Source organism: Homalodisca vitripennis, chromosome X, assembly GCF_021130785.1.
Source record: "Homalodisca vitripennis isolate AUS2020 chromosome X, UT_GWSS_2.1, whole genome shotgun sequence".
In the NCBI taxonomy this organism is placed as follows: domain Eukaryota; kingdom Metazoa; phylum Arthropoda; class Insecta; order Hemiptera; family Cicadellidae; genus Homalodisca; species Homalodisca vitripennis.
In genome coordinates this window covers 41961565-41976993 of record NC_060215.1, presented here as the reverse complement: position 1 = coordinate 41976993, position 15429 = coordinate 41961565, and positions in this window count along the sequence as shown.

Below are 15429 nucleotides of genomic sequence, written 5' to 3'. Positions count from 1 at the left end.
GCGAGTGAAACTCAAAGAAATTGAAAAAATCTCATAAAAATTCATGTAAGTAATACAATGTATTTGCTTGCGTTCTCACAGAAAAAAGTCCAACATTTTTCCAGATCCCCTTTTGGCTGGTATATGTGTGCCCTCCAGACCTTCTTCCTTCTTCCCATATAAAAAGAGCTTTCAAATCTCGTTTTCTCCAGGACCCCTAGGATGGCAGTTACGCAGATTACGCTCCCAAATAACTGACTATTCGGTTCTAACGTAGAGTTTTATATTTTAGGCTACTACTAGCTTCTCTACAACTACAATGAGTGATGGACGGAAGAGGCTTAGCGGTGCGGAGTACAAGAAACGGGCGAAGAAGAAACTCGAAGAACAAGAACGTGTATTGAAACAAACCAAAAGGCTAGATTTGTTCTTTAAGACGCCAGGAGAACAAGAGATTGCACCAGTACTTGAAGGACCTGCACTTGACGATTCCGTTGACGAGACGGCCGGCCAGCTGGACGACAATGTTTCAGCTGGGCCAAGCTGCTCAAATCCACCAGCTAATCTAGCAAGTTTAAACGAAGACATCATCATACCTCACGAGATCGCCACTGAAAGCCTTTCGTTGGAGCTGCTGTCACCCTGCTGTTCCAGCGAAGATCCAGCTTTCTGGGTTTTGAATGATGCAACTCGAGATTCAATCGCAAAAAAATGGGTTCAAATAAAATATTGACCTGGATTTCTCAAACAGCGTCAGAGAATACAAGGATCAAAAACGATATTTATCCAAATCTCTGTTTCAACGAACATTGAAAAATGGAGAGGTTCAGGACAGAAAGTGGATGGTATTCTCAAAAAGCAAGGGTTCTGTTTATTGTGGCCCTTGTTTGGCATTCAATTTCAAAGAGAAATCCCAGTTTGATTGTAAAGACGGATTCAACGACTGGAAAAATGGTGAAAGTCGGGCCAGTCATCACGAAAACTCACCAATTCACAAGTCGGCAATCATTACTCTAAAATCACGAGAAATTGCTCTGAAACGTGTTGGCAGTATGTTAACTGAGCAGCTAGACAAAGAAACCAATTATTGGAAAAAGGTTTTGGCCAGGGTTATAGCGGCCGTTAAGGCCTTGACATCAAGAGGCCTTGCATTAAGAGGCGATGATGAAATCTTTGGATCAAACAGAAATGGAAGTTTTTTTATGGCTTTAGAGCTTATCTCCGAATTCGACCCTTTTTTAGCTACTCACATTGAAAAATATGGTAATTGTGGAAGTGGTCATACAAACTATCTCTCTTCCCAAACGTGTGAAGAAGTCATTGAATTAATGGCTCAAAATGTAAGACAAGAAATTTGTGAAGAATTGAAACAGTCAAAATATTTTTCTCTCATAGTTGATTCAACCCCAGACATGTCTCATGTAGACCAGTTGGTTCTTGCAGTCAGGTATGTTTTAAATGACGGTGTACCCTGTGAACGATTTCTTACCTTCATCCCGTCAGTTGGACATACCGCAGAGGGTATGTTTAAAAGTGTGATGAGAGAACTAGGAAATCTGGAAATAAACATTGATGACTGCCGAGGCCAATCGTACGATAATGCCTCAAATATGTCGGGGACTTACAATGGTCTTCAGGCAAAGATAAAGAGCAAAAGTCCTTTAGCTCTATTCATCCCGTGTGCGGCTCATTCTTTAAATCTGGTCGGATCATCTGCTGCTGAATCTTGTGAAGAAGCGTGCAGATTCTTCATGTTGCTTCAAGAACTTTATGTGTTTTTTACATCTTCTACAAAACGATGGGAGTGCCTGATAGGTGTAATGGAAGATTCTTATCAGAATAATAAGACTATAAAAAGGGTGTGTCCTACACGATGGTCGGCTAGGGATGATGCATGTCAGAGCTTGCGAGAGTCTTGGGACGAAGTGTACAAGGCTTTGACAACAATTTCAAAAGACCCAACAGAAAAGGCTACAACCAGATGTGAGGCTCAAGGAATCGCTCGGAATCTAGAACGTTTTGAGACTGCATTTATGGTATGCTTCTGGAGCACTGCCCTCCATAGAATTCACAAAGTCAGTAAAACTATACAAAGTGGAACCGTTGACGTTTTGTTAGTCAGGGATTTGTATGGTTCTCTAGAGGAATATTTTGTGTCAGAAAGAAACAACTTTTCTTATTTCGAGGAATTGGGTATGAAGATAACCAAAACTGAAACATACGATTCATACGAAAAAGACACAAGCAGACAAACCAAGCGAAAAGTCTGGCCAGACGAAACCCGGAGTGAAGAAGTCAACCTGACTGGCAGAGATGACTTGAGAATTAACACATTTCTTCCAATTCTAGACTCCTTTATTTGTGAATTTAAGAGAAGAAAAGTGGCCTATAGTGACTTTGTAGATAAATTCTACTTCCTGACTCAATTGTGTGACAGCAAAACAGACATCAACATCACAGAAGAGGAACTAAGAAACAAGGCAACGAAACTTCATCAAATTTATCAAAATGACTTAGATTCCGATTTTATTGAAGAGTGCATTCACTTCCAAAAACACTGTGCGGTGGGAATGGACAATCCCTCAGATAAAACGTTGGAAGGAATTTCTACCTTTTTGAGAAAGAACTCGTTGCATGATGTTTACCCTAACTTGGACATAGCAGTACGAATTAGTTTGTGCATACCTGCAACTAATTGCGCGGGAGAACGTAGCTTTTCCTGCCTTCGAAGAGTTAAAAACTACTTACGGACAAGCATTTCTGAAAACAGGCTCAATTCACTTTCCCTCCTATGTATAGAAGCAAATTTAACAAAGAAGCTCTCTTATGAAGATTTAATTAAAGAGTTCTCAATTAAAAAGGCTCGTAAGAAAGCTCTGTAAAATGTAAATAGCCTACTGTATATACAATAAATTAGTTCTGTTAATCACACAATGAACTTGTATTAGAATGTACAAACGTTATTTTTAAATATTTCAACTCATGCTTATAATAAACCAGTTATTCAAATAATTTTGTCAACTTTAATTTCACCTTGCAAAACCATTTGATTGATTTAAATTAAACAATTTTCCAAGATTTGAAAATATTTAACAACATTCCAAGTAAGTGTAAGTCTGCAAAAAATACACATTTTCTAAAATGTGTGTTATTTGGGCTGCAGTTCCATATAGTTCCACCGGCACAATCGAATACGAACATATCGATTGTTGATCAAGCTAAAACATCGTGCCGCGGCGTTAGGTTAGGTTATTTCACGTTATTTTGTGTTTCTCGGTCGGTAAATAACGTGAAATAACCTAACCTAACCACCGCGTCGCGATATTTCCCCGTTATTTGACTAAACATTAAAAAAATTTATACTACATTAAAACTGTTACGAAATGCTTTAAAAACGCCATCCAAATTACTATTTTGTTCCTGAAAAATGCAAATTTTCCCGGGGGGGGGCCGGACCGCCGGACCCACTTTTGGCGGGGGGGGGTGTGCTCCCCTTTTTGGGGCGGCAAATTATCTTAAGCCTATAGGCGGCAAACTGGTAAATCCGGCCCTGGGGTAAAAACTTATTGTCACACCTGTCTAGACGCTCGGCAAATAGAGCTCGTAAAGACAATCAAGCTCGTCAACAGTCGGGCTTTAAGTGGCTGCATATTAAAATGAGTTTAAAATTATTCGGTAATTAAGGTAAATTAAGAATCATTATGGCAATGCTGAATTATTTAAATAATAATAATCGTTTTCTAAAAAAAAAAATTAAAAATTCTGGGGGGCCGGACTTCTCGCTAGCTACGTCATTGACAATATAGTGCAGTATTTTAATGTCTGTCTAAGGCGCAATTTAAAAAATACTTTTATCATTACGGTAATCAATGTCTACAGGTCGCAAAGAAAAAGACTAATTGCGGATTATTTAGTTTTACAATAATAGTAACTCTATCACTCTCCACCAATCTTATGGAGCAAACGAGTCTCTGTTGTGACTCCGCCTCTCTATATCTGACTCTACAGAGACTCCGCCCTTTTATTTACATTTGACTCAACACATCGACAACTCTGGATTTAACTGTTCTTGTGGAAATGTAACAATGCTTTTTACGCGTAACTCAGTAAAGGCTCTGTAAACAATGTTTTCCTCACAACAGCATGCACTACACCAACTATTAGTTGGAAAAATTAAGGTAACCTTAAACTAATATTAATACATTCTTTGCGGTTGTTGTTTGATACTGTGTATTAATAACAGTATGAAGACAACTCCATAACACGGAATTTACCACGAATGACTACAGACGGACGTGGATTGACTCTTTGTACTCGATACTATCAGGTATCGATACTCTTCATCCAATACCTGAGTAGTATCGAGTACTTTTTTACCGATACCGATGCAAGTACTGGTATCGATACTTTCGTGGTATCGGAACAACCCTAGGCTTTCACACTGGATATCTATACTCTGATATTAGCTATTAGTCAACATTCAGTTAAGAATGACTGACAATGGCTTCCAAAATATATGTTTATAAGATGTGTTTTGAGAAGGAAGATCCGGAACGTCAGTCGGTCAGCCAGATGTTATATATTATAAAAACTAAACGCTGTTCTACTAGCGAGAGCATATCAAGACATTTTGAGAATATTCGTTGTATTCATAAAAAACGTGTGGTGTATATATGTTCACATCAGGACTTCTGTAGCATTACAGCTGTTACTTAATACGAGATGTAGTCAAGTTGCCGCTACTGCTGACGTGTCCTGCCGAGATAACTGCTGATCGTTGAGTGACGTATGGTGTATATATGTTGACATCAAAACTTCAAATCAGTTTTATTGCAGCGACAATAGTACATTGTATAGCAAACGTCACAAATTTTAATCTAAAACTTCTTACATTCATACCACAAAATTCTCATTCGCGAATGCAATTTTACACTTGTGCACCGCACCTTTTATTCTTCGCCAATATACCCCACTGTAAACAGCAGAATCAGTCGTGTAATTGGGCGGTCTCCCAGTTAAATGCTAAAAATTCCCCTGTATTATGAAATGCTTGTGAGACCAAAAGGTGTTTAAGGCGCATTTTGAACGCCTTGGGTGTTAGGGAATTTTTTATTGAATTTGGCAGTATGTTAATAAAATTAACACCCTCACAGGCAGGTGTTCAAAAACCACTGTTCTGTGGCTCTCAGTTAGTAGTAGTTCTCTACCTCATGTCTCATGCGTATGTATGCCCCGGCCTCTGGTTAAGGCACACGTATACATACAAAACAAAGTGGTTTCCAAAATTTACAGACATGGGAGAGTTAACAACTGCAATTCCTTAAAAGCTTACCTGCACGACTCTCTGAATTTTATTTTTGCGATTATTCGAATAGCTTTTTTTGGAGTTTGAATGCTCTCTGAAACTGAGAGTTTGCGCACGCTCCCCACAGAATCACTTCGTAGGACAAATGGGGGTAAATTAAGCCATAATACGCCGTTATCAGTACTTGACTTGGGCAGAATTTTGCTAAGGATCACCAGGCATAAATGCCTGAGTAAATATTTGCGCAAACATGATTGATGTGCTCATTCAAAGTCAACCCTCGATCAAGGTGTATTCCTAGGAATTTTGAAGAGAGGACTTCTTCCAGTGTGGAATCAGCTAAAAAGACGGCAGGTCCACAATGGTTGCCTACATCGCGCAAAGCAAAATTTAAAGCGTTGGATTTTGAGGTGTTTCTTGTGAGATTGAGGCTTTGGAAGTATTATTGATGTCAACAAAGGTCTGTTGTTCCAACACTTCGTGATATTGCACTAAAACAGAGAGTCGTATCATCGGCATACTGCACTAGTCCTCCATGCAGAAGTGATGATCCTATGCCGTTGACATAAAGCAGGAAAAGCTCAGGACTAAGAATGGATCCCTGGGGAACACCGTAACTCAGTTCTATTGGTTTTGACGATTGATTTGATATTTGGATAACTTGGGATCTATGACTTAGAAATGAGCTAGGTCATTTAAGGGGCACGCATCTGATGCCATGGGACCCAAGTCTGTCGAGCAGTATGCTATGGTCAACGCAGTCGAATGCTTTGGACAAGTCATTGTGTGGTTCCGACATGCTATACCTTCTACAATCATAATGACAAGACTCACTACTGCCTCTGTCGTTGATTTGCTTTTTCTGAATCCAAATTGTTCATTTGATAGCTGACTGTATTTGTCCAATAAGTGAAGCATTCTTATGAGAAAAAGATTTCAAAAATTTTGCTCAATACTAGCAAAATTGAGACAGGCCATTAGTTATTGATTGAAAATTCATCGTCTTTTTTGAAAATTGGAAAAACTTTTGCAATTTTCATGAGGGAGGGGAAAACTCCTGTTTGGAATGAATAATTTACCAATTTAGTTAAGGGTCTCACCAAATGTTAGCAGCATTGTTTGATGAGCCATGTGGACATTAGATTAAGATCATTTGACTTTTTGGCTGGGAGCGGCTGACTAATTGGGTGAAGCTCATCCTCAGTGACAGGCGTCAGCAACATTGAGGCTGCTGGACCCTGTCTTCGCGAGGGGCGTATTTGCGGTTCAGATGGCCGAGGACCTTGCTCAATTTTGATAAACTGATTGGCAACCTCAGTTCCATCCTCCACAAGTATATTCCCATTTTAAATTTTGATTTGTTTTTTTAGTTTTTGTTTTATTGTTAATGATGTCCCAAGTTGTTTTAGAAATATTTTTAGAAGAAATAATAGATTTGGAGACATCGTATGCTTTCGCAGCTTGGATCACTTACCTGTAATTATTTTTGTATTTTTTTAAAATTTTCATTACGAGTACGTTTGTTAATTTCGGAGAAAAATTTCACTTTCTCGAAACCAAAATATTTTGTAATCCATCTGTTTTTTTTTCGCAAATATTAATCGTTTTTGTAGGGCAGCATGTGTTAATATGGAAATTTAGGACGTCGTTAAATGTTTTGAACTGCTGCTCTACGGATTGAGAAGAGTGAAGGAAAGTCCACTTTTCTGTTGACAGGGAAGTGTTGAGGCGAGCGATGTTTTTTTGGCCTTGTGTCTCTTATTGTTTGGTTAATTTTGGGCTCCCTTTCAAGTTTCATTCCACTGACGACAGCTTCTTGCACGTAGTGGTCAGAACTTAGGTAGCACGCACACACTACCTAACTAGCTGAACTTAGGTTACAGCTGTTACTTATTACGGAATGTAGTCGAGTTTCTGCTGCTGCTGACGTGTCCTGCCGAGACAACAGCTGATCGTCGAGTGACGTATGGTGTATATAATATGTTGACATTAGAACTTTATAGCATTACATCTGTTACTTATTACGGGATACAGTCGAGTTGCCGCTGCTGCTGACGTGTCCTGCCGAGACAACAGATGATCGTTAAGGTGACGTGTGGTGTATATATGTTGACATCAGTACTTAGGTAGCATTACAGCTGTTACTTATTACGGGATGTAGTCGAGTTGCCGCTGCTGCTGACGTGTCCTGTCGAGACAACAGCTGAGCGTTGAGTGACGTGTGGTGTATATATGTTGACATCAGAACTTAGTTAGCATTACAGCTGTTACTTATTACGGGTTGTAGTCGAGTTGCCGCTGCTGCTGACGTGTCCTGTCGAGACAACAGCTGAGCGTTGAGTGACGTGTGGTGTATATATGTTGACATCAGAACTTAGGTAGCATTACAGCTGTTACTTATTACGGGATGTAGTCGAGTTGCCGCTGCTGCTGAGGTGTCCTGTCGAGACAACAGCTGAGCGTTAGAGTGACGTGTGGTGTGTATATATGTTGACATCAGAACTTAGGTAGCATTACAGCTGTTACTTATTACGGGATGTAGTCGAGTTGCCGCTGCTGCTGACGTGTCCTGTAGAGACAACAGCTGAGCGTTGAGTGACGTGTGGTGTATATATGTTGACATCAGAACTTAGGTTGCATTACAGCTGTTACTTATTACAGGATGTAGTCGAGTTGCCGCTGCTGCTGACGTGTCCTGTAGAGACAACAGCTGAGCGTTGAGTGACGTGTGGTGTATATATGTTGACATCAGAACTTAGGTTGCATTACAGCTGTTACTTATTACAGGATGTAGTCGAGTTGCCGCTGCTGCTGACGTGTCCTGTAGAGACAACAGCTGAGCGTTGAGTGACGTGTGGTGTATATATGTTGACATCAGAACTTAGGTAGCATTACAGCTGTTACTTACTACGGGATGTAGTCGAGTTGCCGCTGCTGCTGACGTGTCCTGTCGAGACAACAGCTGAGCGTTGAGTGACGTGTGGTGTATATATGTTGACATCAGGATTTGAGAGTGATAAATTTTAGGGAAATTTTATTACTCTGATTCGGTAAGGATTCCAAGTAGAGGTTCTAGAATATCTATATATTTAAAAGTAGTTTAAATAAAGAGTTCTTTCTTATATTTGACAACACACTGCTATTTATATACAACGTAAATAACATAATACATAATATAGTAGATAAGTCAAAATCAGCAGTAACGAATAACAGAAACATAGCTCAAATTTAATACACTTTAAATTTTGTTAGTTAACGTACCAATTGTATGAATGAATGATAGTATATTATTACACTGAACAATTTCTCATTTCACATTCCTTTCGTAATACCAGCATGCACTGTCGTGGATGACAATCTGGTTAACGTTTTGTTGAATGTGTCTGGGTGTTATTAGTTTCATCTAATGATAGATTCAACAGATAAATATTATTACAGATTAAGAATGTTATGCTGTTCAAGTGTTGTTTAACCAAAAATCAAATTAATAATGTTTCAAAACGTCAACATGTCGTATGCAGTTAGTGGATAAATGATAAAAAATTTAGTTTTCAATCGCCATAGGGTTTTGCCACGCACTCTATTCTATATATTGGGATAACACAATTTTACATAACAGGATATTTGAGAGAAGTGGTATAGGTCTAAATACTGGGTACCCGTAAAAGCTTAGTAGAACTTTGTTAAATAATAATAAAAATTCATGTAAAAGTTGGATTATCTTTTCTTTACATGAAATAGTAACAAAAATCTTCCATCGTACATCTAGTGGATCTCTACATGCTCTCCATTAGAGCCGGGACAACAACAAGACCGTGGTCCGCGAGTTCCATTCCATTCAGTGTTTTCCTACTCTTGTAGTGAAACTTGAAGAAAGGCTGCCGTAATTCTTTCTCCGAGCTCATCTACTGTGTGTACTTATGTTCAATAAACAATGTCCATTTTGAAGCCCACAAGAAAACAAAGTCACAATGTGTGGTATTAGGGTAACGAGGTGGCCATTGTATAAGTGGTCTTCCTGTGCTCTTACAGTACCAGTGTTAGAAAACTTGTTTACCCATTAAAGAATGTTACTGCGAGTTATCTGTTGTACTCTCGCAAAAATTAAAACTTCAGTCTCTGTGAACTACATTATATATCTGGATTTCTCGTGATACGTTATTGTTTTCTTCTTAGGATTTAATGACGTTGTAACCGAACAGACCCTTCAATAAATAGGGAAACAAAGCCATATCATATGGTAGACCTAACTTCCACCACTAGCAAATAATATGCAGAATAATACAATTATTACAAAAATCGTTTATGAACACCCGTTATATTAAATATTTTATGATATTTTGTATTAAATCTTAATGTACGTATTATAATTGTTTAAGTTAATGTTAACTAATTGAAGGTGTCTTTTCAGTTGGTGTCCTATGGTCCCTTAAGTGTGTGCCACTACACATTGAATAGTGTTATGCCTTTAATAACAATAACTATTTACTTTCGTAAAAAGGATAGGTAGTTTTAGTTTCCCATGAATAAATCAACTAAAACTACTGTTGTGCTTTCTAACATTCATATACTTGTGTTGATACTATCATTGTGTGACGACTGCATTGTTACAACTATATTTTACAAGGACTTATTCTATAAACACCGCTGTGTAAACCACCTTTCTTTCTAGAGGAGTAGAATATATTTTTAGAACATATAATCTCTAGCAATACGAGATTGCGGAAGTGCAGTAAAATAATCCCTTTTGTTGTAATTAGAAGGCTGCAGATTTATCTTCAGTAACACAATTTACCATTTCTCCCTGCATTCTTTGGACAAGCAAAATTTAAGACAAGCAGTAAGGTAGGCCTACCTATTCAAGTCTCTCTCAGGGCTGTCAGGTCCCGTAAGTCATAAGTGGCCAAAGCTTCGCAAACCTCAATCTTAGTGCCTATCAAGTCCACAAATCTAAGTCACCGAGGACGATGTTTAGTAAATGCAAAATTCAAAGTAGTCCTAATGAATTCCAAATCCAAGTCGCATGTTAGCTCGTTTTTATAACGTACTCTTGTATGTAATTGTATTGCTTGTTTATTGTTGCAGAAAGAGGTGAGGTCTTGTCTCCCTTTCAGTATACGGCACTGTAAAAAACCTTTATTGAGATCAATGATAAAAATTACTTCGCACAGCTAAAAATTTGGTAATAATTGTGTAATTCACATAAAAGAAAGTAAATATTTCCAGTTTCTTAGTATAGCCTTCATTTTATTAACTGTAGGAAGACTGTCCGAGCCTAATTAAAAAGTAAAAACAATCGGAAAATCATTCACTATTAACTTTAATAACTTTATTGTTCTTCAGAATGGCCTATTTTTACACTGGCGTTGTTTACTTCATCTAATAAAGGCTGTTGTCTAATTAGACTCACTCATGAAACTTAAAATACAGTAATATAATTGCCTCTTAAATACAATATCAACATAACCTGATGAACACATAGCATTAACATTATCCTAAGCTGGTACTACTTTACTTAAAAATTTCTTAGAAGCAATAATTTAAATCCGTTTACTTACAAGACTTCGCTGAGGTGGCATGCAAACATTTCTGACATTCATTTAATTCTTGAAATTTCATGCAGGCATATGGACGGACAGGCAATCATACAGAAAAGAAATTGGTGCAAACATTGCATTCAGAGAAATTCCATGGTTGGACGTGCATAATACAACATGTTCTTGTATATGTAGAAATTAAGTTTCCTTCAAAATTCAGTCTGTGGATGAAATCTTCTTAAGATATCGTGCCACATGATAAATTCAGTATTTTGTATATTAAGTTAGGTTTCATGGAAATGTTCGAATAATAAAAAGTTCCAGTGAGCTAGAGAGGATACTACAATGCAAGAGAGCGCTTAAATCAAATCTTATCTCCGACTTCTAACATTGACGTCCTGCTCTAATTTTTCACTCTGAATAAAAATGGAACATGCTCAGATCACATATGATTGGAAGTAGGTAGGGTTCACTAATTAATTTATTCATCTATTTTCTCGTTGCCATTATGGTTATCCGATTATCCATAATACTATGGAAAAATATACACTAATGCTGAGCTAAAATACAGATACCATTGTCGAACTCAGTAATGCTTATATAGAATTGAAGATTTTTGCAAAATTTCAAGTCTATATGTCATTTCGTTATCGTACGAATAAACATTCTGATAAACGGACAGAGAAAAATTAAAATTGTCCGCCCTTTCGAGTCTTAAGCTTCGCTACAGCTCAGCCAATTATGTCTCTGGATGCTCAAATGTTCAGTAAAAATTTTGTTTTAAATTTACTACAAACCAATATATATATATATATATATATATATATATATATATATATATATATATATATATATATCTCTTCAATTACTCGCATAGTGTTCACATTTAATTTATTCATAGATAGCTTTATTCATTTCAGTCTATTTTTGATTATTCCTGCATACATCTTGATGAAATGGCGTTTTGCATACTTAGCTGTAAAGTTCCTATAGTATTGCATGTTTAGGCTAGTACTTTTCGTATACATATTACTAGGTATATGTTTACCTGTAGGATAATAAGATTTCGGACATTGCCGTCGTTATATATTAAAAAAATTCAAATACGTTTCAAGGATTGAAATCTATCCTCTTCTTCAGGCGTAAAAAGTCCCTAAGACGCCAAAAATATTTAGAAATGGGGCAAGTGACTGCCACTCAAGGTTGAAGTAATTAAGTGAAACCTGACGAACTGCAAGAAGTCCAGATTAGAGAGAATATAACTAACTTTAAGCAAAGAATTTAACTATAGGGGTTTCCCGAGATTAATAACTCTGGCGTTAACGGGATTTATTGCTCCCCTACTTACAAGTTTTTAGCTTGCTATATTTAGCCATGTGACCAGATTTATTACATGTAAAGCATTATTTTGGATTGTATTCACTCTGAATAACGGCCATATTGCTGATAAAATACGGTGGATACAGGTTATGTTGCTGTGGCATACATGAAATGTCCCTGACCATAATAGGTTAAATTTTGATTGGCTGTACACAAATTTACCAAATTATTAAAACTAGTTGCATTGTTTAAAAAGTAAATTTATTTCTATTTGAGATACTAATTCCTTGGTTTATACAATTTATTATGGCACGAGACATACTATTGCGAGCCTGGGTTGTGGCAAATAAATTAACGTTTAATGCACTTAGGCCTGAGATATATTGTTTAAACTTCACTTGAGTGTAGAAGATTAGCTCCTTGCGATAAAAATGGTGAAAATTATTAATTTCGATCTCTTTAGATAATTAATAAATAATAAAACAAAGTACCAGGCTTGCAGATTCATTTTTATACTATACATTTTGGAGCACTGCATAAAATTTGCCCTATGCTATCCAGTATAAGTCGCAGTTAACTTTTGGTTACTCTAAGTCTGATGAGAGTTGTAGTCGATTTTTTATCACTTTGAAATTAATAAAAATGATCTTTTAAGGGTACAGGGTAGGGCCTATCTAAACAATGTTAAATTGACCAAACATTTGCACACATTTCTCAAAAACCATAACAGATATCCCAATGAATTTTTTTCACAATAATAATTATACTATTGTACAATGTTTAACTGGAGGAATTTAAAAAATATTTTTAAAAAATTATTTTTTTATAAACTACAACAAAAACTTTGTTTTTAGCTTAATATAAAAAAATTTTTTTTCTAGAATGAATATTGATAAAATCTCTCGTTAAACCATACAACTGAGTTAGTTTTATATATGATAAAAATTTCAGAGCTTTAAACCTCTCCAATGCTGAGAAAAGTGTGCAAATGTATTTAAAAAAAGTAAGTTTCGGAAATCGCAAAAACCACCAAGAAAGACAGTGTTTTAATGGTAAATACATGAATTTAACGTAAACTTACTTTTAATGCATCCCATAACCATAGCTGGGGTCATCAGGATCCTCTTCCACATCTTCAATTTTCATTTTTTTATGTCTTCTCATTTGTGTAGCCTTCTTTGTGATCTCTAACACTTGTTTTTGCGCAAAGTATACTCGGTCCTTATCCAACCTTTCATAGCTTCAATTGTGTTTAGGCCTATTTTCATGTTACATTTTTTCATAGTTTCACATTTGGCAATGTAACCATCATTAAAACATGAAATTGCATCATGAATGCCGAAATGCAATGTTTTATTAGCTACAAAGACAGTTTTGGAAATGCGGTTCCAAATAACACTGTTCACGCTCTCATTTAGATTTTGGGTTTTCCCATGAACACATTTTTTAGTAGATCTGCTTTGGCTAGGTCACTAAAAATAGGTTTAATCTCCTTCATAACTACTGCAGGTAGTGCCTTTTTATGGGAAAAATATTGTTGGTTCACAACTGCCTTTTGGTACTTGCACCACGATTGCTGGCGAAATCGTTGCGTGCAATGTCCACAAATATCGTAAATAAACATGACTTACATATATATATATATATATATATATATATATATACATATATATATATATATATATATATATATATATATATATATTGTATTATATATCAAAATGTTGAGAATATTTCAAAGAACAAGAAAAAACATTAAAATAGTTTTCGAAAAAAAATCTTTTTTTTTCTTACCCTGTCCCCTTAACTCCAATCTTGTACAGTTATCTTTTAATAAAACAGTATTATTTTAAACTAAATATAAATAGTACATAAAGTTTTTCATTAAACCATATACATTTTAGCAAACATTGCCTCCCTTAAAGAAGCATTTAACATTTTTCTTAGTTGGTTGTAATCTCTTAAACTAGGTTAAAGACTTAAATGCTTTGGCTATCAGTTCAAAGGTCAGCTTGTACTTGGGCATGTAGTCTATTTTAAAGGAGGTAATTTCTTAGGCTATACTAATTTAATCTAGTGCATTATAAATTGGTAGGCCTCGAGTCTTTAAAACAAGGTTGCTAGCACATCAATTAGCAGAGTCACGCAGTAAGTGTATCCGAAAATCAGAGGGGTATTGTGTAATAAATAAATACAAAGTAGAATTACGTCACACCACTTGTCGTAACAGGCATCGCTCAGGTTGCATGCATAATTTCAAATCTACCTGTATAGCTCACTTCACTATCTGGAGACAGAGAGTCAGAGAGGCAATTGTAGAAAAAAGATATTGACACAACAATTTTCCATCACAGAACTCTTTCTTGTAAAAAGATTTCCTTCCAAATTTAAAGTCTACGTTTGAAATCTTTCCCGACATATCTTTCCACATGATAATTTAAGATTTTCCATAGTTCAATTGTGTTTTACATCCACTATCAGTGTTTAAATAATAAAAGTCTGCACAAAAAGTGGCTTTAACAAGATGTTGTGTGTTGGGATAGTTAGGTTACATGTGATATTGTCACACGTTTGAATCTTTAAAGTGTATTGAGTTTGTTTAAAAATTTAATTATTCTGCTATTTTTTCGTTGTAATTATTGTTTTTCAACTACTGTAAAACTATACGCTAATGCTCAGCTAAATCCCAAGGAGTGACATGCAGCATCATCAAACTCGTTGTTCCTCAAGTAGAAATGAAGCTTACAGTTCGGTTTCGGGATATCGTGCGGATAGACAGACACGCAGACAGAAAAATTCTAGTCCCACGAGTATTATTAGGCTTCGCTATAGCTCAGCCAACTAGCCTTCAGAGCTGATAATAATCATGTATTATAACACTTTTATGTTGTGTACCGACACTTTGCCTAGGACGAATATCGCTTATTTATTAAGAAAAATATAGATTATATTTTATTATGAGAAGAGATAAGACATGCTCCCAAGTTTATAATAACGTTAATCATAAATATATTAAAAAATTCACAAAGTTGTTATACAATTCTGTGGTTGCAACCTGTTATGTTTTAATAGATTCAAGGAGAACATATGAGTTATAAAAATTTAGGCTTTATTCATTTGGGCAGTCTTTGTTAATTCTGCTTAAAAATTAACTGCAAATATTGGCTATACTTTATTGCATGTACATGAATGTCAAGGGACCGGGAGGAAAGTTCAAACTGTCCCAAATTTAAATAGAATTATGTTTTGATTATCCTAGTTTGAATGTGTACAAAATAAATATGTGTA